General features: G+C 35.7%; 1 pseudogene; it reads right to left on the reverse strand.

Annotated features, from left to right (window-relative positions):
- Positions 1–2,963: 2,963 nt before the first annotated feature.
- LOC122144568 lies at positions 2,964–10,245 on the reverse strand (annotated as a pseudogene).
- Between the last annotated feature and the right edge of the window lie 13,195 nt (positions 10,246–23,440).

Raw genomic sequence — 23,440 nt, forward strand, 5'->3', positions numbered from 1 at the left:
AATAGACATGAAATGGCATGTATAGGTAAAATCAATGTTTTATTTTTTTCACAAATCAGTTTTTAGGTTACAGGCTATTTTAAACAAAACATTGTACAAAGATGATTCTCAACTATGTATAGGACATATAATACACAAAAAAGATTTGGATATACTACTGTACTTTATGGAAATGTGTGGTAAAATGTTCATAAAATTGGTATCCCATTCTAACAGTTGTATCTGCTTTACATTGCATCTAATTGGCATATTAATGTATTCTTGGGGAAAACCATTATGAAAAAAAAAGTGTTATAATGGAAGTAATAACTTGGCAACATATTTATAAGAATATATCCCATGTTTCATAGGAATACTGATCTATAATTTCTTTCTCTATTGACTTGTGGTGTCTCCCCAAAATGCCTGATTAACATGATGTCCTCTACAGAAGACATGTATGAAAATTATGCTGTTTCTTAACAAAAAGTCATATTCCAATCTGAAACCCCCATAACAATTTTTCTGAGATGTTTATATAGACAAACAATTTTTCAAAATTAGCCCAGATTTAAATGATAACTTCAAAAACATTATAATATTTTCCTGAAGAGTGCAGAAATTGCAATCATTCTGTCAATGTCAGTCATATTTAAAGAACAAGGAGAGGGAGTGTTTATGAGCAAACCTCCAAACATGTGACATCACTAAAAAAGCCCTGAAACATGCACTGTACAGACATCCAGATAACTTAAAACGGTGGCATGTGATTATCTCAGAGAAATTCACTAAAAGAATGTCCTCTACAATGGACAAAAATCCTGGGTTATACATATAGACATACTGTAATTAGCAATTTCAGACAATTACACGCCCCTTCTCCTAAAGCCCCGCCTCCAGATATATGCCGGCCAATCCGATCACAGTTCTAATGATTATGTAGAATGCGGGCCGCTGCTTTGTAGAGTGGCATTTACTATCATGACATAAATGCATTCCAGACTTGAGTTTACATAATAACATTTTTATTTCCAGGTTTGGGAGAAAATCTTGTTTTATTGTGTTTATTTTTGGCCTTGGAGTTTCTGGGAAATGCATTATTTTTTCATCTTATTACCCTCTCCTCGTGTTCTTTCGATGGTTGCAAGGTTTTTTGCCAAAGGAGCATGGACTGCCACATATGTTTTGGGTGGGTACATAAATTAACATCAGACCAGAACTCTAAATCAGCAGGTCATTTAATATAGTTGAAAAGCATTTACTTTGTTTGATTGCTAACTTGTTTTATATTGCATTCATGCATTTGCCAGACACTTTTATCCAATGCAACTTGCAATGCGTGCAAGTTATACATTTTATCAGTTCATGCATTTTTTGGGATCCAAACCAATGGCCTTGCAGTTACTAGCACTATGCAGTACTGTCTGAGCTACAAGAATGTTCAAGTCTGGTATTTTCAAAACAGTTATCAAATTCTTTGGATCAAACAACAGGAAATTTTTCTCCGTTAGGTCCCATACTCTGTACTCGTTTGGTTTGGTGCTCTTTCCGGCTCCGGCGTATTACATTCCTTCATGCTGAAAAAAACCTACAGATGGCAATGACTCTACCAACATTCATCTTTCTGATCTATCACTGGTAATTGCTTGCATTGGAACTATAACATATTTATGAGTGATTCTTAATCTCATTTGAAATGAAGGTTCTCTTTAGTCAGTATACATAAATTATTGGTATCTTTTATACATGAATTCTATCATATATCATTTGCTGGATAAGGCAGACATTAATGTTGTAACAGAGTCTCCCAGTTGGTTACTGTCACAAAGGAAGACAAAAGAAGCTGTAAAAATTGTTGAGGGCATCGCCAAGTGCAAGAAAAGATCACTTCCTGAAGACTTTCAAGAGGTAATTTGACTTAGACTATATATTTATCAAACTCATTGTAGTGTAACCAATGTTTTCTTTAAAGAAAATACTAAATTTCAAAATTTCACACATTTATTTTTAGCGCTATTTCTTTGTAATTGATTGTGACAATTTACTAGCAATATATCAGTGAAAATTGTTTTCTACATTTTTTTTTGTGTAATTTATCACTTCTCAACAAAGACTAGAAGTACTTGTTTAGGAGCACTTGTTTATGCATTAAGTGTGTAATCGCTGCTTAAATATATATTTTATAATTCTAATGCTGTCGTAGACAAGTATGCAAAAGGTAGTTTCATTGTGCAAGATGTCACTTTATGAACAGACTAAATTAGTAGTATTTTTTCATAATTTCAGCAGTACGCCAAAATATGTAAAACCAGCTGCAAAACAATCACCATTCAGTTAAAACCTAATTACGACACCATGCATGATTCTGTAATTAAAAAAGCCCCTCCCCCCATAAAAGTCTACTATTAATTCCTCTAGAAAAATAACATTGTGGTTACGTTCATGCTCATCTTGTAAATACAATCATGACTCCAGCACTGAATATTGGATCGTGTGCTAGTACACAGTAGAACAAAAGTATGCAATATGCATTAGTAAAAACTGAAAGTAATAGATGCGTTCAGATACTGGTAGGATAAACTGCAATGTTAAAAAAATGAGCTTGCTTCTTTCTGTCTTAACAATTTAATGATCTTTTTTAATCTTTAGTACTCTGTATTCCATGGAGTTATTTGCTTCTACTTCCAAGAACATATTTCAGGGAACTGTGCCCCCAAATGCATTTGCATCTCAAGCACTTCTTCCACACAAGAGGTCATTGAAACCCTTCTGGAGAAGTTTCAACATGATGGGACCTCACATCCTTTGTCATATTCATTGTATGAGGTCTTAAGAAATCAAGGTGAGAGCAGGACTGAATTTAGCTCATGTTTGTAGACATTACACACTTTTGTTCTCAGTCTGTGTTGCCATTCACTTAATGTTCTGTGTTTTCGCCATTTAGAAGAAAGAAAACTGGACCTTTCAGTAAAGCCCTTGGTGGTTCAACTCAACTGGAATAAAGACACAGATGGTGATTTGTCTTGATGAATGACAGTTGTGTGACTTTAAAGGTGTGTGACGTCCCTGTCATTTAATCTATGCATTATATCAAATATGTAAGTTAAATATCAGGATTTTGGAGTGAACTAAAAATAACTTCTTTTTTTTAGAATGGGTGTTTGGAAAATACGGACAAAGTTGGAGTAATCAAGAATTTCAAAAGGACATTGTCAAGGAAAGAGAAGAAAAATAAACAGAAGAAAAAAGTTTCTAGCAGTCACATGTTAGAGAACAGTGTCTCTGAATGTAAAACAAACAGGAAGGTAATCTCTTTTTGATGTACATAGAAAGACACATCTGAACCTAAAAGAGATTTGAAAGACTCGTATTCCAAAAGAGAGGTTTTTTGAGGTTGAGAGCTGTTAAAATGAATATAATGCTATATATAAAATCCTAATTTGATCATCGTGACTTGAACCATTAATCTATTTAAAAAAGAAAATCGGGTCAGTCTGATGTTTGAGTGTGCAAAGATATTATAGCAAAAGTTTATGTAGACAGCAGTGAAAATGTCACAGCTTTTGTTTTTTTTACTTTAATGTGAAGTGATGAATTGTTTAAGAACTCTAAAAGCTGGTGTAGCTAAAAAAAATAAAAAAAAAACAAAAGCTATATTTAGTGTCTGCATGTAATAAAACATAAAACAACAGCATATTAAGGGAACGTTTTTGTTTTTCCTCACATTTATGGATTATGTCACTTTAATATGTTCATGCAATAGTTGAGGTAATATGAAATCATAACTACTTTAATAAATTCATAGTTGACTGCTGCAATTTTTTAAAATTATTATTATTTATTTTTTTTTGGTAAAATTTGGTAATTTGCTGAAATCAGAATATTTTTAAAATCTATTTTTTTAATTGTTTTATTGATGTTATACAGAGAAATTTTGAGTACCAATAACATATATTTTGTATTTAACATTTAGTACAATAATAATAAATATATTTTTTCACCTGATTACAGCATGGCACAAAACTACATGGAAGTGAATTGGAATCTCCCGCTCAGCATTCCTTTAAAGGAAAAAGGTACAGTTGTTGATCCTGACATCATAAAATCATCCAGTCTGCGCAATTATACAATTCTCTCTGCTCTCAGGTCATTTACGTTTTATTTTTATTTATTTTTATTTCTGTTTTGTTCAGATAAGGATTCTTTCCTTGCTTGCTGTGGATTGAAGCAGAAGTCCAGTGTCTCTGATCTTCATGACAGTGCAGAACCATCTGTTTCTGGTCCATCAAGACCATCAGTAAACCTTTATAAACCAGCACACACGATCAGCAGAGAACAACGTGAAACCAAACTCTGGAGTGAATAGAAAGGACGTCCCTCTAGTGGACGACCAAGGTACTTAAAGAACCGGGGGGGCGAGATCTGAGCAAAATGGAACAGCCTTGCAACCCCAATGGATTTCCAGTTCCATCTACCTGTAGTGATTCATTGTAATCAGGTGATTGTTTTTTTTATTCTTACAGTGAAGTAAATCACAAAATCTTCCAAACACGATGATTCCCCAGAGAATATGACCTTTAAAGAGAGTCCGCAGCTGTTTTCTTTCGGCATGGTCCCCACTTTCAAGTAAAATCAAAGTGTCCTGATGAAAAGGCAAACCTCAGAGACTGTCAATCATTCAATAGTGTCTTAAAACAGAAATAAGGCTGGGTATTTCATGATTTGTTTCTAGACCCTCCTAAGCAGCATCCAAGCTGTAAAACTGTAGGCTCTACAACATAATTCATATAAACTGAGCCACTTTTTCATTTCTTGACTAAAGATGACCTGCTTTATCTGAATTCACTACTATTTTTTCACATCGTGGTCAGTAATACACTGTTGGACCAATGCTTAATGGTGGAACACGAGAGTTGGAAGTTTTTAGTGGACTTTACCAGAGTTTCTTAGATGATAGGAACCTGTACAGCCTTTCAAGTCTTCAAAAATAAATACATACACTGGAAATAAAATAATTCTTTATTGTTTTAGATAACATTATTCATAAACATCTGCATCATAAAAATAAATGTTTCGTATTTTACGACCTTATTTTGTTGATACAACTGCACCACATTAGTTTCCTCGCTGTCTCTGGTTTCAATGGAGCCCTCGGCGTATGCTTCTTATCTCATTAATCGCATCGATTCCGGTTGATTTTTCTGCTCTTCACCAGGTAACAGGCGAGCATGGTCCCCGTCCGCCCAAAACCAAGCAAACAGTATGCACCGGCAACAGCCTGCAGAAGACGAAAACACTTTAACATACACGTGTTTTGAATCAGCTACACTATGTGACGCCCTCTAGCGGTTTAAAGCATAAACATACGTGTTACTTGCTTGAATAACATTTGTTTTGGTTAATTACGTGAGTTGTGCTTCGGCTCCGCTATTCAGTGCGGATGAATCTAATGGCTTTTATAAACATTGTTACAGATGATCGTCTTATCAGATGCTAATATCACTAACGCACCAAAACTCTATGAAAAATAGGTCTTATGATCAGGTAAGTAGCTATATGCTGTTGTTGTTTTGACTTATTAAAATCAGTTTGTTTAAGCAATAACGTTACCAATGTTTGGCAACTAGACACAATTGCGATTTATATCGGACAACGATGGAAACTATAAGTGTTTTGTAGGCACAACAGACCAAAAGTAGTAACTAAGTTTGTTTAGAGAGTCGCTTTGTTGCCAACATGATAAACATTGTTTTTGTGAACCCAGTGTACAGAAATTGTGATGCAAACTATGTTGGTTCGTGTTTTATTACGGGTAACTTTAACTTTAACTTTTTGCTTTCAGTTTGAGGTTCGGTCGCCTTCAAGGATAGCCATACTTTCACTGCATATACTATTAGCCTGACCTTCTTTAATTAAAAAAACATTTTTTTAATTAATTAATCAGATATGACATTAACAGTGCATGGACCAAATTATGAAAGTATGCAATTTCCCTGGGAAATCCATCCTTGACGACTGTTAAAAAATAGTGCAACTTATAGACTTAAGGTGGGGAAAAAACAGAGTTGGATTGGGCTTTTTTTTTTTTTGTGATGTACTCGCTCATTATTTAAATTTGGTTCCTTTTTGAACACAAAAACATTATATGGTTCATGGATTTTTTTTTTTTTTCTCTTTCCTGAAACGTTTTTAGTTGGAATATTTGTCTAACATGTTTTAAATGTTACTACTTGATTCAGAACGTTTAAGAGAACATTCAAAAGTAACATTCCCATACCACTCTGCAAAATGACAAATAGAATTGTTCCCCCAATGGTTTGCATAAGCAAGAAAAACAAACCAATAAAAAAAAAAGTAAAAAAAAAATAATAATATATACTGGAGAACATTTCAGACTCACCGGTTTCAATAACTTAAATGAGGAAAGTTAGCAAGCGTATTTAAACATACTTGTTTAGCTGCGATTATGTAGCTTTAATTATTATGTGAAAAACAATAGATTTACATAATTATTGGCTCTGAGTTACCTGTCCCTTTTGCATTTGCCTCCTCCACTATTGGACAGGAATCTGTTGATCTGATCAAACGTTTGGTGCACAGAGTCTGATGAATCCTGATGTGATGAAGGGTCAGGTCTGGACAGGTGTCGTGGGTAAGGAGGTTTGCGCTCGCTTCAGGGTCAGTCCCAGATGTTTAATGCCGTTGTTTCAGCAGGTACTGATAGTGGCTGTCATTCGGGGCATTGCCATGCTGCAACCTTGCCAGGATCCACCCATGAGAAGTTTGGAGGCTGTGCCGAAGCCTAGTTTTTTCTCTGGTTGTCTAACAAAATATTGTTTACCTCTAACCCAAATGCATATCTGCAACATGAACAAGAAAAACTCAAATTTTACGTGAACAAATTTAAAGTTTTTAAAATACAGAAAGTAAATCAAAATATGAATAATAAAAAAAGTTATTTAAAATGATACCCAGTCACTTAAGAAGGCAATACAAGCATGACTTCAAATAATATTGTATTATGTGGTGCAATTTTACAATGCAAAATTAAACTTCAAATATCATTGTATTTTATAATTTTAATTTCACAGTTCCAGCATTACGCTTATATAATGTTAAATTATATTGCAACCACATAAAAACATTGGATGAGCCATATTGTATTTTACATTATTTATGTTTGTGGTCGACATTGTATCACTTACATCGGGTGTGTGGTAAATGAATCAAGTATTTTGACTGCAAACACACACAGTTTGTTCTGTACCTTGTTTAGTCCATGTTTACTCGGCGTGGTCCATCTCAGCAACTAAATGGTTCTTTTCTGAAGTCCCTGAAATGCACACACTGGTTCTTCTGTCTGTAAAATAAACCAGTCATTGACCTGCTATAATTATTATTTTAGTAAATGCAATCTTTGATATTTAGATATAAATGCAATCTTTAGAACTCAGGCCCCATGCTGGTCTGTCGGAACTGACTGCACGCAGGTGTCGAGTTCTTACCGTTTGGCGGCACACGGGTACTAAATAAGCACTAGCAATAGTCTGTGTTTTATACAGTGTTTACCTCTAGGAGGGGCGCACAAAGCCATATAAACCCGCACCCTCCAGTGAAAACGGTGAAATCCGAGCAAGTGTGTTGTTTTAGTGGGCAAACAGCCTTTTCATTAAAATTAAATCTTTTTACATACGGAATTGCAACTAACTTGCAGAGATATATGGAGACAAAATTCGACCCAATAAGCGTCTGTAAAATTATAAAAAAATTTAGTACGTTTTTTACTTTAACCATAAACGACTGCGGTTAGAGCAACTCGACTTAGGTACCGCTTATCCACGTGACAGGGACTATGCGTCTGGGAAACACTTTAACTGATAAATGACGCCGGAAAACTGAATGAGAAAGTAAACTCGACTCAACGTTAAAATCCATGAAAAATCTAACTTTTAGACTAATAGTACCCCGACCACATCACTAAACGGCGCTTTTAAAGATGCTGCTAATTGCTGTATATACCCGTAACCATCGCAGTGGTATCTTGTGTGGTTTAACCGCTCTTTGCCACCAGACTGTCAAAGGACGATCTTAATCAGAAAAGGTTTTTAGCATTGATACAAATGCACTAAAAACATAATACATACTCGTAAATGTTGTACAATATAGCTATATCGTATAATAAGGCAACTGATAATAATATAAAAAAATTGAGCTTAAAACTAGCTTGGAGCATGTCCAGGATGACGAGCGGTCCTAAGGCGCGGCGTTTCAGGTCGCAGTCTCCTCTGGAGGGAGTGGGTTCGAATCCCACTTTCCTGACAAGCACTTCGTTGTTTGTGCAGGGTTAATAACCAACAAGGACTTTCATCCTGCAATATACTTAGACGTACAGTTATACCGTGGAGTATCGTTTATAGGCTAGAAATCTGCTGCAGTTTTGACTTTTTCATATGTGCTGTCATAGAATTCAAACATTGACCAAGCATAAGGTCAGTAACAACATACTGCTTGTATTACTGCAACACAAAGCATGCATACTGTGCACATTAAACAGGTGCAATGAGGTCATTTGACAACCGTATAGATAGAATATTTGTGTGCCAAAATATAAATTTTGATTGTTTGCAAAGGGGTTTACCATATAATAATAATAATTAATAATAATAATACTACTAAGTACTTTAGTCTTTCTAACCAAACAAAGCAAGTCCAACCTATAGTGCTCAGAAGGGAATGGAAACAAATGCCATTTTTCACTCAGCTGTTTCCTGTAGCTGTAATTGGTCAAATGTAATCTCGTGGGCTTCAGTCATCACTTTGATGATTGGCTGCAGCTTTTTGGCAGCTGTGCATATTTCTGAATGGTTATGGCCTGATCATCCGGATGCTGCAGCGGTTGCTCAGTTAAAGTGGCCATGGGGGGTTGTCTCAAAGATTTGACATTATTCAAATGTTTGTTTAAAGTGATCTGGTATTTAACATTAGTTGCATCCCAAATGAGGCACTTATACACTATGTACTTATGCACTATGTACTCAGCTGTGTAGTGTATGAATTTTATAAGGTTATTTTGTCATTTGTAATCTGGACTATATCATTAAAATTATTAAAGCTCAAGAACATTTGCATAAACTAATTTTATGTCGATTCATGAATTTTTATCTGACACATTTAGAGGACCATTTTCTGTTTTTATTTATTTTATTTTTTACATGTATGTGCTTGTTTCAGAACGTTCAGTGAGAACATTCAAACGTAAATTCCCCTTAATGTTGCTGGTAAGCCATTGATTTCCACAATATGAAAAAAATTAAAGAAAATAAAATACTATGGAAGGTCACGGCTACCAAAAACCTTGGTTACCAATTCTTCAAAGATCTTCCTAGATGGTCTTCAACAGAAAAAAGTAAGTGCATACAAGAATAAGAGTAAAGAATGGACAAACAGTTTCACCATGTGATGTGTTCGATAAGTAACTGAGGAACCAGGTGGTTTATTACAAATGAAATGGGATTAAAAAATCAGATAATACCACAGGATATAAGATGCCAGGTAAAGCCAAAGCGCATCACATACTTTTTACAGCGAAATAAAAGCAAAGTTGTGCCTACGCCTTAGTTGTAATATACCTTATAGCATGCCACCATTTACATGACGCAATCAGTTTATAGTCTAACAAGTGAATTTCATTATCATCTTATTAACTTGGAATATAGTCCAGTGGGACTCTGTAGGACAGGGAAGGTGTCTTCAGAGGACAATGAATTCTCGCCACTGATCTCACTGGCAAATGTAATTTAAGGATGCTTTCACCTCCGTGGGACCCTTTCCAAATGTGTTAAGAATGAACAGGCTTATGGGTGGTTTTTAGTTGTAGTGTAAAACAGGGCCTTCTTTCAGGGCGCACCATCACATGATCTTGTTCACGAACCCTGGGGAACTGGCCACGTTTTGTGTCCTCGTGGTGGCGGTGGGATGTCTTCATGTGGGCATTGCGAACTCTTCACCTTCAAAAACATACCTGTGGACAATGAAGCAAATCATGAATCACGACCGCAAAACCACTGTGATTCATAACTGAATGAACGATGTTTCTGTGTTGGACTCAGGACGTTGGCTTTACTTTCAACACTCGTTGCCCAGGGGCTAAACGCCACTCCAAACAGCCAGGTGCAGACCAGGTGCTCCAATGGTGGTGCTGGAGGCGGAGAACTGATCCCCGAAGCCGAACCCAACGGGCAGGGTCAGCGTGGACGGATCTGGCATGTTTCGGGCTGGAGAGCTACAGAAGCAGCCGGAGATTATTCTGGGTCCATGTTTATCCTTCATCTGCTGTGAAAAACCATGGTCATTTTACCAGAAGAAACTAAAAAACGTACTGTTATATGACTAGTTCCATATTCATAAGTTGCCAAAATGGCCAAGGGGAAACAACCATAAAATCTAAGACATTCATTGCAACTCATGCCACTATATTCCAAGACTTCTGAGGTTTTCTGATCGGCTTGGCCTGAGTAACAGAGTAAAATTGAAAATTTGTATGAGTTACTATTTTGTGCTTTTAAACAAAGTTTTTTATTTTTTAATGTGTTTTTGGCAGCTTGAAGTCATTGTATGAAAAGGTACACTTTAGAATAACCTTTAAAATGAGTACTTATTACATCGATTAAATAATTATTTTAAAAACAGCTAAATTTGAGTGTGAACCTTGAATGTTATGTTCAGACACTACTTAGATTTGCATGTTTTTTGCAATTACGTTTTAAAATTCAAATGTATTATAGGTAAAAGTAATAAGCTGCCAAGAGTTGAAGTGTTTTGGACCCAATTAAGTAGGATTAGAACACCTTTATTGTAATTTTATAAGTAATTGTGCTTTGATACATGGTTAAAGTGTAAACAACTGAAACAAAGCAGCTTTTATAGTAAAGTCACTAAATTTTAAAGTAATTTCTGTTGATAATTACTATTTGCAATAACCCAAATTTGTAATGATTTTTTTTTTTTTTTTTTACAAATTGCAAGTAAAAATGTAGGAACTTTAAATGTAATATTAAATATCACACTTACAGTTAAAATTATAATCAAGTGACAATAATATTCGAAACACAGTTAATCTCTGGAATGTACTTTAAACTTTTATTTGGACTTTATTACAAAGGCATAAGAAATTATTATAAAGTGTATTAAGAAATAGTGTGTTAAGAAACACAGGTAATGAAAGTGTTGCCTTAAGTACACTTTGAGTGGCATTTTAATTTTAAATTTTAATTGCAAGTACCGTTTTTTTATTATATAATTTAAAATAAAAATTATATATAAAATTAACTTTTAAAATATATTATTATAAAATATATATAATATATATATATAATTTAATAAAGTCCACTAAAAGGGAAAAGAATCTTTAAAAATTCTCCTTTTTTGCTCCCCAAAAAACGCATACGGATTTGGAAACGATTTGAAGGGGAGGAAATTTAAAAGAATTTTTTTAATTTTGGATTTTAAATTTTTGTAAAATCATTTATTTTGGGAGATTTTTTATTTTTTTTTTTAAAAAAAGAGTTTTAATCCTAAAACTTTTAATATCAACTATTGCATTAGTTTGAATATTGCATTAGTTTCTTCATTCTTAAAAACAAACCCCATGGCTTATGGCAAATTTAAAATTTTCTTTGGGATACAAATTACTCCGGTTTTTGTTTTAAACCAAAGGAAAACCTTTTTAAAACAATAAGGTTTCCCAAATTTAAAAACAGAGCCCCCCCTTAAATTTTAAATTTCTATTTATTTTTTATAATATAATCAAAATTAAAAAAAAAAACCAAAAAAAAAAAAACTGATGAATTATGGGGAAAAGATGCTCCGTAAAATTTGTTCACTAAAATGTTTTGTGAAATTTTTTTGTGGTCGGGAAACCCCTGAAATGGGTGAATTTGGGAGGGAGAGATGTTCATTCAGTTATTTACATTAAAAATAGTAGATAGGGAAGAGATGATCCCCGTGCCGTTTTTAAATGAGGGTTTATACGGTTCTGTCGCGCCCCCATCCCAAAATGGGGGTTTTTAAACCCCAATTTAAATTTTTTGAATTTCTAAAAAAAAAAAGGGGGGCATATTTTAAATTGAGAATTTTTTCTTATAAAATCAACAATTTTAAAAAAAATGGAATTTCCCAAAGAAGTTCCCCCATGCAGTGGGTTTAAAACCAAAAAACCGTAGTTTTGCCCTGCCCTACCGAAAGAAGACCTGTACCCAAAAGTTTCGGTGAATTTCCCTACCCCCCTTTCACCCCAAAAAAAAATATAAATATATATTTTTATATATATAACCCAAAATTAATTTTTTCACCAAGGGGTTTGAACATCAACAAATTTTGCAGATAAACTGAATATAAACGGGATTTTTAATAATTAAAAAGAGAACTAGCGAATTTTTGGTTTTCTGAGTGGTTGTAGGTGATTGTACACAATCACACCCCCCCTAGAATTGCACAGTAACATGCCCGAATGCAGAGGAGTTTTAAAAAACCCTTTTTTGGGGAAAAAGGTTTTGAGTGTTTCTAAATGAAGGAAGTGGAGAAAGCTCTAGAGGGTTTTAGATGTACACCCGCACCAGTACTCACGGGTTTTGACATTCACAGGCCAAAAACGGGGGCCCGGAGTTTCTGATTTTCAGTCCCCAGGTTTTTCTGGGGTTTTTTGTTCGGTTCTGGGTTTGTTTATCGCCCGTCTCCCCAATTGATGAAATATATGGCTGTGCATTAAAAAAAAAGTTTGAAAGCACAAAATAATGTAATGTAAAGTATTGGGGCACACCTAAAACCCCCTTAAAAGTTCTCAAGGGCATTTTAAATTTGATAACCCCATCAAAATGAGTGACGTTTGCACTCTCAAGGGCACCCTTTATTAATATTTTTATTTTAATTTAAGTTTAATTTTTTAAGCCCGAGGTGCGACAGTTCAGGGTTTAAGGGGGTTTTTAATTGTGTAAAATTTTTGTTGGGGGAAAGCAGCGCATTTTTAGAGAAATTCAGAGTAAGAAAGTGCGGAACTCACCCGTGGTTTGGAAAAGGGGTTTTTGACAGAGGGCCCTGCTGATTCCCTTTCCCAAGCGCAAAAGCTTTTTCCAATTTTGTAATGTACCCACCCCGGGGCATGACTTTTTCTGGCCTAAATAAAAAAAGAACAAAATTTTCACAATCACCCAAAACCCCGGGGCACAAATGAAGGGTAAGGATTCCCGGAAAACTAAGATTATATTAAAAACCGGGGTTCTGCCGGGCTTAAAAAGGGCTTAATTTACCCTTCCAAAAATTAAGGCCTAAAAATATCATATTTCAGAGCATAAAAGCATCACCCAAATGCAGCTAAAAAATAATAAAAAATTTTCCTTGGTATTGTTGTTTTGTTTTCCTAGACAAATATCTAAACATCTATAAATCTAGATACATTTACTTGAGATGCAAATTAAACAGATGAAGTGTTTTTGAAATTTTGAATTTGAATTAAGCGATTTTTCTGAGCCCATTTGCAGATTTAAATTCGTCGACTCACTTTATTTTGATGAGTTTCTCAGAAAACGTGGTTCTCAAGTAAATGTCTCTTGATTTTAGAATCTTTAGACTTTTGCACTGGAAAACAAGACAAAAATACTGATGAAGAACATGCATTTTTTTTGACTGTGTTATCGGTCAACGTTATTTCCAAGGATAAAGCAGAGCTATTCAGACTTAAGGTATTCTTGTGTAAATGAATGATAAAAAGTAATGGCGGATCTGTTTTGAGACATTTATTTAGAGGAACCCATGGCGCATTGTGTTCCATTCAATATTCTTAAATTTCTTTACTGGTCTTGGAAAAAGTCTTAACATGTATAGTTACATTCATGAAACCTGCATACAAGCCCCTTTTGACATTAAACTAACTGACATATACAATTTTCTGGACAAAATAGAAGTCCCTTTGTTATGAATTTAAAAGTGCTTTGTTCAGCTGCCGCTTTTCCTGAAGCGCCCATTCTGTCTTGATCCTGGTTGATCAGTGGAAAAGAAGAAGAAATGCTGTAATGTGGTTTATTTTCGTATTTCCAAGTATTTAGGGCAGATTTACTTCAAACGGGCAGATTAGGTTGAGAAAGCAACACACATAAAAAGCGCCGGATAGGAGTGGGAAAGTTCTGCGGCTGATCTACATTGACAATGCGCAGGTTAAGGACACAGATGCAGCCAGATCGTTTCTTCATAATGCCCACGAAGTCTACCAAGAGCGGTGAAATAGCATCTAGTTAAGACATTTTGGGTGGGCAAATGGCACAAATACCAGTAAAACTGACTGTTACAAAACCTTAGTAAATCATGTGCGTGATTCATTTAGGTACTCCTCCCTCCTTGCCTAAATTTTGTGTCTGAAAGAGTAAACTTACAAATGCTAGCCAATCAAGGTCAGCCACAAAAATGACTGTGTTCATGCCTTGTTCAGTGCTAATCTTTCCCTGCCACTTTTTAGTAAATTCTGGACAGTAGTTTAACACCAAAATGATGTTTGCGTTGGTGCAATCTGTTAGTCAATCTGCCCTGATTTATAGTTTTATATATCCGTCCTCAGGAAGAATTTACCCGTTAACACAATAGAATACCATAGTAAACAGAGGACAAAATGTTTTACGCACTGCGTAATGATAGTATGTTTTGGGGCGGGATATGGTGTCCTCAGCGTTGTTGGCAGGGGTGGGCAGAAGCTTTTCAAGGGTATTCTGCGAACTGGATAGTATTTGAAGGCGCTTTTGAGAAACACAAGTGTGTAGCGCTAATAAGAAAAAATACGAACCAAATATTCTCCTCTACACCAAAAAAGGGACAGTGGAAGACATTCTGGCTTGGTTGGCTTCCGCCCCCTGGCACACACAGAGCACCCATTTTTTCAGAAGATTGCCACTAAAGGGAGAAAAAGTCACGCAGTAGTCAAATATCTGGGTTTATTTTTCCGTTAATGTGCACAGCAAATAAACAAGTAACAGCATCTATGTTGTTAGCCCCCTGCAGTTTAAACAATTGTGTCAAACACATGTAGTCTCAGCAAATAAAAAAACAAATTTCACCACCAGAATAAAAGTTCTGCAATACACATGGATTAGCACGTGAGAATTTTTAAGTAGAAGACTAACAGAGTATTTCAAGTTTTCTGTTTGCCAACAAACTGTACTCAATCGCGTTTTCAAAAATAGAATTCAATAAATCAATAACTAATACAAACATTTCCCCGTGTAGTAAATGCCAGTACCTTGTTTGAAATATGATTTTTAAACATGTTTGCTTTTTGCATCCAACCGCCTAGTAGCCAAAAATCCACTTGCACGTCCTCCTATTTACTTCCAGAACTCAAATACTTGATTTTTATTTAGAAAAATGTGAGTTCTTAGATTTACCTTCCTTGCTGGTTATCAGCAGTATCCGGGTCTTTAATTGGCAACCACAGAAGAACAGCGGTTTGGGTATCGTGCCCTCTTTGAGGGTTTGACTCTTAATGTCTGGGATCTTTGCTTGAAATTCCTCACCAATGCTATTCCGACTATAAAAGAACATGTAAATACGGTTAATGAGTTATTCATTCATTTTAGATTTGACACATTATTAATGTTTTTAATAAAACAAGTAAGCAGCTTTTAATTTGACTATTCAGACACATTAGAATTAGTTAGTATTATTAATGGATATTTATGCTTCACACATTATTTTAATTTTGTAATACTCAAGTACGCGATTGATGTAAAAATCGCTTTGCAGTAGACCATGTTTGTTCGCTTTGTTTTAATGATGAAGAGTCTACTGATTGACTCTTGAAAAACCCTTAATGAAAATGAAACTACTCAGGTCATGTGTGGTTTATAATGAGGGAAAGTGTGATATTACTTTCTGAGTGAATAAACTTTTCATTCGCTGGAAAAAATTTGCTTTCTCCCATAAATAAATAAATACATATTTGGTAAAGTTTTTGTGTGAACCTGGCATTTTTTAAACAAATGCAAGCTTTCTCGGAGAGAACACAGAAGTTTTGCGATCAAACCACAAAAGCATCGAACTAGAAATTTGTATTTAATTTAATATTTTTTCAATGATAGAGACTTGAGAAGGGTTTTTTGACTTTGGCCAAGAAACAACTACTAGCAACAGCCCACAACCGGGCCACTTGAGAAAATGTAACACTAGTTAAATTTGCTTTCGATGGTGAAATTGAATTTACACAAAAATTTAAAATGCTTACGGTGTTACATTAATCGCTTTCTCTCTTGAAGTCTCACCACAGTCAGCCATATCACCTGTTGTAGACAAACATGGATAATGCATATTATAATGAGAAAAATACAGCTTACTGCAACATTGCATCTAAAATAAGTAAGTAAAAATAACTCTTTAATCATTACTATTGTTGTAAAATCTTTAGATAGCATGCCAGTAAATTAACTGCATTAAGTGAGACTATCAAGCCCGTCTGCATTCTCTTGCTTTTCCATTGATGGCGCTGAAGAGGCCTGATCCTGGACGTACAGGGCTGAGCATGGGTGGAGGGGTGTAGGGCATGTCGTCCCTCATGCTGCTCGCTGTCCTGAGCTGACTGTGGAAGGTTGAAGCCTCTGGACTCCTGACTGGAGCTGGTGGGAGAGATCATCAATGGGACCAGACAGCTGGCGGTGCCCTCTTTTTTCACCACCTTGAGTTGCACATTCTCCATCCGGACAGATCTCTTTATCTAGGAGATGTGTTATGTGGGGTGTAAGGTTCGAGTTATCGTTCCAGTCCTTGGATTCACGATTTAATCCCATGTAAGATCCATTCCACATGGAAGCGGTTAAGGGGATAGTTCACTCAAAAAGTGAAACCTGAAAACAGCACTTCATAGCAAACTTCTGTATTAGTTTCTTTATTCTAAATGGCTACTATCAAGAGTTTGGTTACCAGCATTCCTTCAAAATATTTTCTTTTAGGTTCACCAGAAATCAAAACAAACTCCCTGCACAGGTTTGAACAACATGAGGGTGGGAATAAATGGATGCATTGTGAATTTTCATTTTGGGTGGAATTCCATAAGAAACAAATACACCTGTAGTCATAACGCCCAAATCTTAAAATCAAGTATTTTGAAGTGGCCAAATTATGTAGATTCAATTTCAAAGTGTTTGTGCATTTTAGAGGATTACGTTAATTGAAAGCAAAGAAATCAAGTTTAGAAGAGAAACATAATTTTGTTTTATAGATCAAATAATATCCTCAGATTGTGCAAACTGTGTTATTTTTGTTGCATTGTAGGCAGCAGTCAAATACCTTTTGATATTATTTGTGAAGCACATTTTACTTTCTTTATTTATGCATTTCCTATTTAAACAAAGTTGGGCTGGATATATTAAAGCGCTCATTGCATTATGTTTCATGTGATGAAATCAATTTACAGTTCTTTTTTTTTAATGGAATATCGCTTGGGGTTAATTGTAAATTTTTTATCCGTGCACGTCATTATTGCAACATTCATGTGCCCTTGTAATTTTTAATCAAAAAGGTGGCATAAGGATCAAGTTTATTTTTAAAACCATTGTCAGAACGTATTTAAAAATTTCTCGAATGTGAAGTGAGGGTTCAGATTTTGAGTTAAAGTTTTTAAATTTCTAACGAGCTTTTAAAAAAATAATACATAATTCGAAACTCACAGGAAGGGGGTTTCTACAGCGGGAGGGTGACTGTGCCCCAATTTTAAATTTAAACCATTTTTTTCATATCTTTCTGGTGGCACGAGGTGAGCATGAGTTTGGGGGGGTCGGGTGCCCTTGAAGGTACTGAAAGGTAAGATTAGGGGTTTTGCTTTGGCAGCTTCAGACGAATGTCCCCGTCTCTTGTTAAAACAAAGAAAGAAAGTGAAGCAATGGGCAAACAGATACGTTTAAAAAAAAAAACCCCAGATTTTAAAATGGCTTCTACCTTTTTGGGGGATGTGGGGTGTGCCCGCATCCCCCATGTGGCGCAGGACCATTCAGACCGGGAATTTTTGAACTCCCTGTTACAACGGGCATCTCATCTTTGTAAGAGCCATCCTCCCCCGAAAACCCGGGTTCGCTTACAAAAACCCAAATCCACATACTATTTTAAATATAAATAAATGAGGCAGCTGGTTTTTTATTGTGTTCAAAAGGGGTCCCTTTTTATTAGCAAATATCATTGCTTGATTGTTTAAAAATCTAAAATGTGAACTTTATTTCCCTGGTTAATGAGACTAAGGCATTAATTACTGGTTTTAAAACCATTTAGCTTTACAGTTTTCGAAAAGCGCTTTGAAATTTATTTAGAACCACTCATACAAATAGTTTTGACTAAAAGGATAAAAGTAAGGTGAGAGTAAACCCTGAAATGGGGTTGGAAAGGGCCCTCATCTTGAATATCGGTAAAGGGTTCCTGCAAGGTTTTTTGAAAAAACCCTAACAAAAGCAAATGACTCAAAATAAACGAATAAAAGAAAAAAAAAACCGTGACCACTGAGGTGATGTGCGGTGGGATGATGAAAAATATCCCCCCTCTGTACTGTGGAAGAGTTTAAACCCCCGGCTCCTTTTTTTGGTTAAAGGGGGCTGCAGGGTTTTCCCGGTGGGGAAGTTGAAGCAGATTGGCTCTTTGGATGTGAACACAGGGTTTTGGGTCCCGGTGCGAGCTCGAAAAACTGTTTTTTTCTTTGGGGTTGTTTTGAGTTATTTTCCCGAGGAAAGGGTTGCGGGGTTTGGGGAAGCGAACAAAGATGTTGGGGTTTTGATAAGGAAGATCTGTGCTCTGGGATTTAAAAGTCTTGGGGGGTGTGGGTTGGCGCCCCTTTGAGCAGGTTCTTTGAGGCCCCGGTGATTTTTTATGGCAAATACCCCTTTTGTTTTTGATTAAAGGGCAGGTTTTGGCATTGGGTGGTTTTGAAGCCTGCCAAGACTCTGGGTTTTGGAGGTCTGTTTACCTGTCCATGTTGTTTAATTTCTGTTTGTGTTGCTGGTACCATCAAAAATGTTGGGTTTGGTAAAGGCTTTGCAAGAGTTTTGACTTTCTGAGGTGGAAGCTGCTCTGATCGCATTTACGAAGGGCCATTTGGGGAAAAAAGGGAGCTCCAAAGGGTTTCCCCTTCCCTCCCCTGGGAGACTTTTGGGGAGGTGCAAAACCCCCCCGAAAGTGTTTTCGAGGTTATATCGTCTGTTACATCATCAAAAAAAAAGTTCATGTTCTTGAGGGAAGGCCTTTTAGAACGAGTCCCAAACCCTTTTAGGGAAAAAGCATGCAGTTGTCTTTTTAAATCAGCGATAAATTGTTTTTAGGGATGTTAAAGGGTTTAAAAATTCAGGCGTTTGGGTGTTTTCAAGAGAAGAAATCCCCCCGAGCGTCCTTTCCAATGATTATACCCAAGCCCCGGCGTTGGCATCTCGAGATTGGAGAAAGTTTATGTCCCGGGTGCCGGAGAGTTAGCTCTCGTGGTTGAGTGAGGGTTTGGGATGATGGATCGAGCTTCTTTTTTGGTACACCATATGGGTGCACCAAGCGCTTTGGGCTGTGCTGGAACAAAAAGGTCCCGTTTGGGGGGTTTGGGGAATGATTGTTGTACAGGTTTTTGTATCTTTAGAAAATTTTAAAATGCATTTGTACCCTTAAACTAATGGTTGAGGGGCCGGATTTCATTTTGGTTTTAGTGTAACTATGAAAGACATCTAATGTTTTTTTTTCTTCACACATTCAGCTCTAGCAATTTCAAAAATTGTTTTTTCCCTTAAAAAAAAGATAGAGAAGTTGACAAGACAAAAATTTTGAAAAACCTGATTTTTATGCAAAAGAGACTAGGAAACCCGTGTTACAAGGGAGTGCATTCAGAGTTGCAATGATGATTAAATGAACAAAAGTGGAAGCAAAATTTTTTAATGACAAAAATTTCTTTAAAATAAAATGCTTTTGTGAATTTATTCTCCCAAAAAAATCACAGTTCCCAAGAAATATTAAGGGAGAAAATTAAAATCATTGTAAAAATTTAAAAAAAACCTTTTTTTTCAAAATGATAATATTAAAAAAGTTTCTTGAGCATAAATCAGCATATTAGAAATTTCGAAGGAGGTGACACTGAAGAGGGGGTAATGATGCTGAAAATTCAAATTTTATCACGGGTAAATTGATTTTTAAAAAATATTTAATAAAAAACAGAGATTTTTAAATGCTAAACATTTGAAAAAATATTACTGTTTTTTCTGTATTTTTATAAAAAAAATGCGGCTTTGGAAGATAAAAGGCTTTTTTCAAAAGTTTTTTAAAATTTATTGACGAAACTTTTAAAGTAGTGTTTCATGCTAAAAAAATAAAATCAAGTTTACAGTTTTTTTGCACTTGTTAAAGCCCTAGTTTGGGGTTTAAGATTTAAATTTTTTATTTTAATACAGAAAGGAATCGTCTTTAGCAAAAAAATAATATCTTAATTTTCCACCCACACAATACAGTAATTCCCCACCCGCTCAGTTTGAGGCTTCCTCTCCCCTCTAGAATCTGAAGTTTGACGCCATCTTATCATTCCTGTCACATGGTCTGCTTAGAGATAGGCAGTTGATCGTATTTGCCTTTGAAAGATGCTGTGTCCCAAAAAATATTTTTTTTTTTATGTAGAAAACCCTTTACATAAATTTGGCCCGGTAATTTTATACATCCAAAAACAAAATATGTGATTAAAAGCACTAAAAATTTCCGCAAACATTTTTCCCTCTAATGTACACACAAATGTGTAGAAAAACATGCATGTCCCATGTGTGCTTTAGAAAGGGAGGTGTTGAGTGTGTTGTTTGAAGAAAATCGCAGAGAATCATCAGTTTACTTCTGAATCAGATTAACCACAAAAAGTGCAAAGGCTAATTTTCGGTTTAAAATTTCCATCTTCATTTTAGCTGTTTGTGGTGGTGAAGCTGTCAGACCGACCAGTGAGTGGAACCAAAGGCGACTGAGCCTTTAGAAATAAACTTAAAAGCCAGCGCGGTAGCAACAAAACAACGAAAGTCGTACTCTCTTGAAAAAAAAACTCTATGGGCACGACATCAACTCAACCCTCATCTGTTAAAAAAGAAAAAAGAAATCAAAAAAAAAGATTAATCTATTAATTATCCTTTGAGTTAGTGCCTATACATTTACATTTGTTCATTTAGCAGAGGCTTTTATCCAAAAGTGATTACAAATGAGGAAAATGACTTACAAATGAAGGTTATTTTTATTTCATTTTATTTTATTGTATATTTTATTTCATTTTATAATTTGACTTCATTTTATTATTTGGATTTTGATTATTTATTTATTTTGCTTTCTGCTCCCTTTTTTTTTTTAACTTGGTGTAACACATTCAACCTGATTACATAAAGGTGTCAATTATGAAGTTGTTTTCATCTCACGTTTACTATGGCACAGTTACAGTAGTTACATCTTTTGATTTACTAATAATAAAATTAGTCTTTAGTTTTAAATCCAGTTGGAATTTGTTCTCTGACAAATTGTTGTAGTGGAATGTTGGAATTTATCACGATGATGACAATTCTAAGACAGTATCAAATTATTTTGTAGCTCAAAAGTGACAGGTTGTTGTTGCCTGAATTTCCTAACAGGAAATTATCAAATGTCGTTTTTCCATCAATTTGATCCTGGACATATGCATTTTATAATAATAGAATCAATACTTATGAACTGAAGCAACTGTTTTAATTAGACATTTTCATATCGGAGTAATCTGTGTTTGGGGCATGAAAGTAATACATTGCGTCAACACTTGTGCGCGCCCCGGAGCAAATGAGATGACAAAATATAATAGGTTTTTATGCCATGATATGACTGTTATTTGTTCCTTTGCAACATTAGTCGGAGTACCTGTTGAGTTGCATCTCAACGGTTTGTTCCTTTGCAACTAGCTGAACTTTTATCCACTCTTGAGGTAAACGCCGCTTACGAGTGCTCATCACATGACAGACTGCTATTAAAACACAGTGATGTTGTGTTTTACAGTTCAAAACCATTTTTAGAAACTGCAGCTTGCATATATGGCCTCAACAGAGACTCATTACCATAAAGTCAGTCTGTGCAATGGTTCTCTTAAAACCATATTCGTACATATAATCTACTCAAAGCTTGCAACACCAATCCGCCCCTCCACTGAGGCTCAAGGCATCCAAGAGATCATATGGACTGCCAGTATAACTTTTTTATCCAGTTTGTTATCGGTTTTTAAAATGGTCTTGACCCATCTTTAAGAAAGATGCACATGCTGCATGTATTTTAGTGATCAAAAAGTGATGCCAAAGACAAATGCTAATGCTTACCTTCCCTCATTTCTTTATGTCCGTAATGCAGTTTTTAGTAAAGGCCGTCCTCTCAAATTGACCCCTCAAGATGCACTACGAATACTATCACAAGACGCTCTGGACTCTATAACAAACACATCGCCCAGTCCACTCACCGCAGCCTAAAAAAACCACTACCTAAAGGCCCCCCACACATCCAGAAATAGCCGACGTTCAGTTACATCACTGCTGACTAAGTGTATTATGTCTTTGCTCATCGTATAGCTACAGACAAGTGTCTAAAGGCCTGAGAACAGAAGTTCAATGGAAATTTAGGAAATGTCATCTTTTTTCTTTTTAAGCGAGGCAGACTTCCGGAGCGTTAGACCCAAGCTATTTCCTCAGCCTGTCCATTGTTATTTGTCTCATACATTCTAGAAGCTGTAAACTGGAGGGGATAAAATAGAGAGTTTCAGTATTGACATTGCATGCGAAAATCTGCCTTAGAGCTGTGTGACTGTCAATACTCTACGGCTCCATAGAGACATATAGCTTATTATACATAGGATATAGATGCCCAGTGTGCCATCTTTGAATATAATACAAATGGCTAAATATGGTTGCCTTATTCTTGATTTTAAGACATGTATTGTCACGCTTGGCTCCACAATTCTTCTTTCAGACAGTTGATGATGAAAGCGTACATGTTTCCCCTGTGAGTGCCACAGCGATACTAGAGCAGAGATTTGCTGCCATCAACATTTCTATCATAGCTGAATTAATGGTACGATATGAACTCATAACGTCTCTCTTTAGCGGAATAGCTGCTCCCAAATATGAAAAATTTGCCCACTGAAATGTACTCTAGGCCGATCCAAGATGCTAGATCGAGTTTGTGCTTCTGTTCACCGTGGGGAACAGATCTTGGAGAAATTCTGCTCACTTGCCACACCAAGGGAATCCTCTGCCCCCAGATGTGAATGGGTAAGCGTCAGATAGGAGCAGCTCCAATACAGCTCGATAAAAACATAGCACAATAATCCACACCACTCCCCCAGTCCATCAGTTAATGTTTTTGTCTTGTGAAGTGAAATAGGCTGCTGTGTTTGTCAAGAAACACATATCTATCATTAGATCCATCACTTCCTTCGAAAATA

The sequence above is a fragment of the Cyprinus carpio genome, unplaced genomic scaffold, assembly GCF_018340385.1.
Source record: "Cyprinus carpio isolate SPL01 unplaced genomic scaffold, ASM1834038v1 S000006726, whole genome shotgun sequence".
Lineage (NCBI taxonomy): Eukaryota > Metazoa > Chordata > Actinopteri > Cypriniformes > Cyprinidae > Cyprinus > Cyprinus carpio.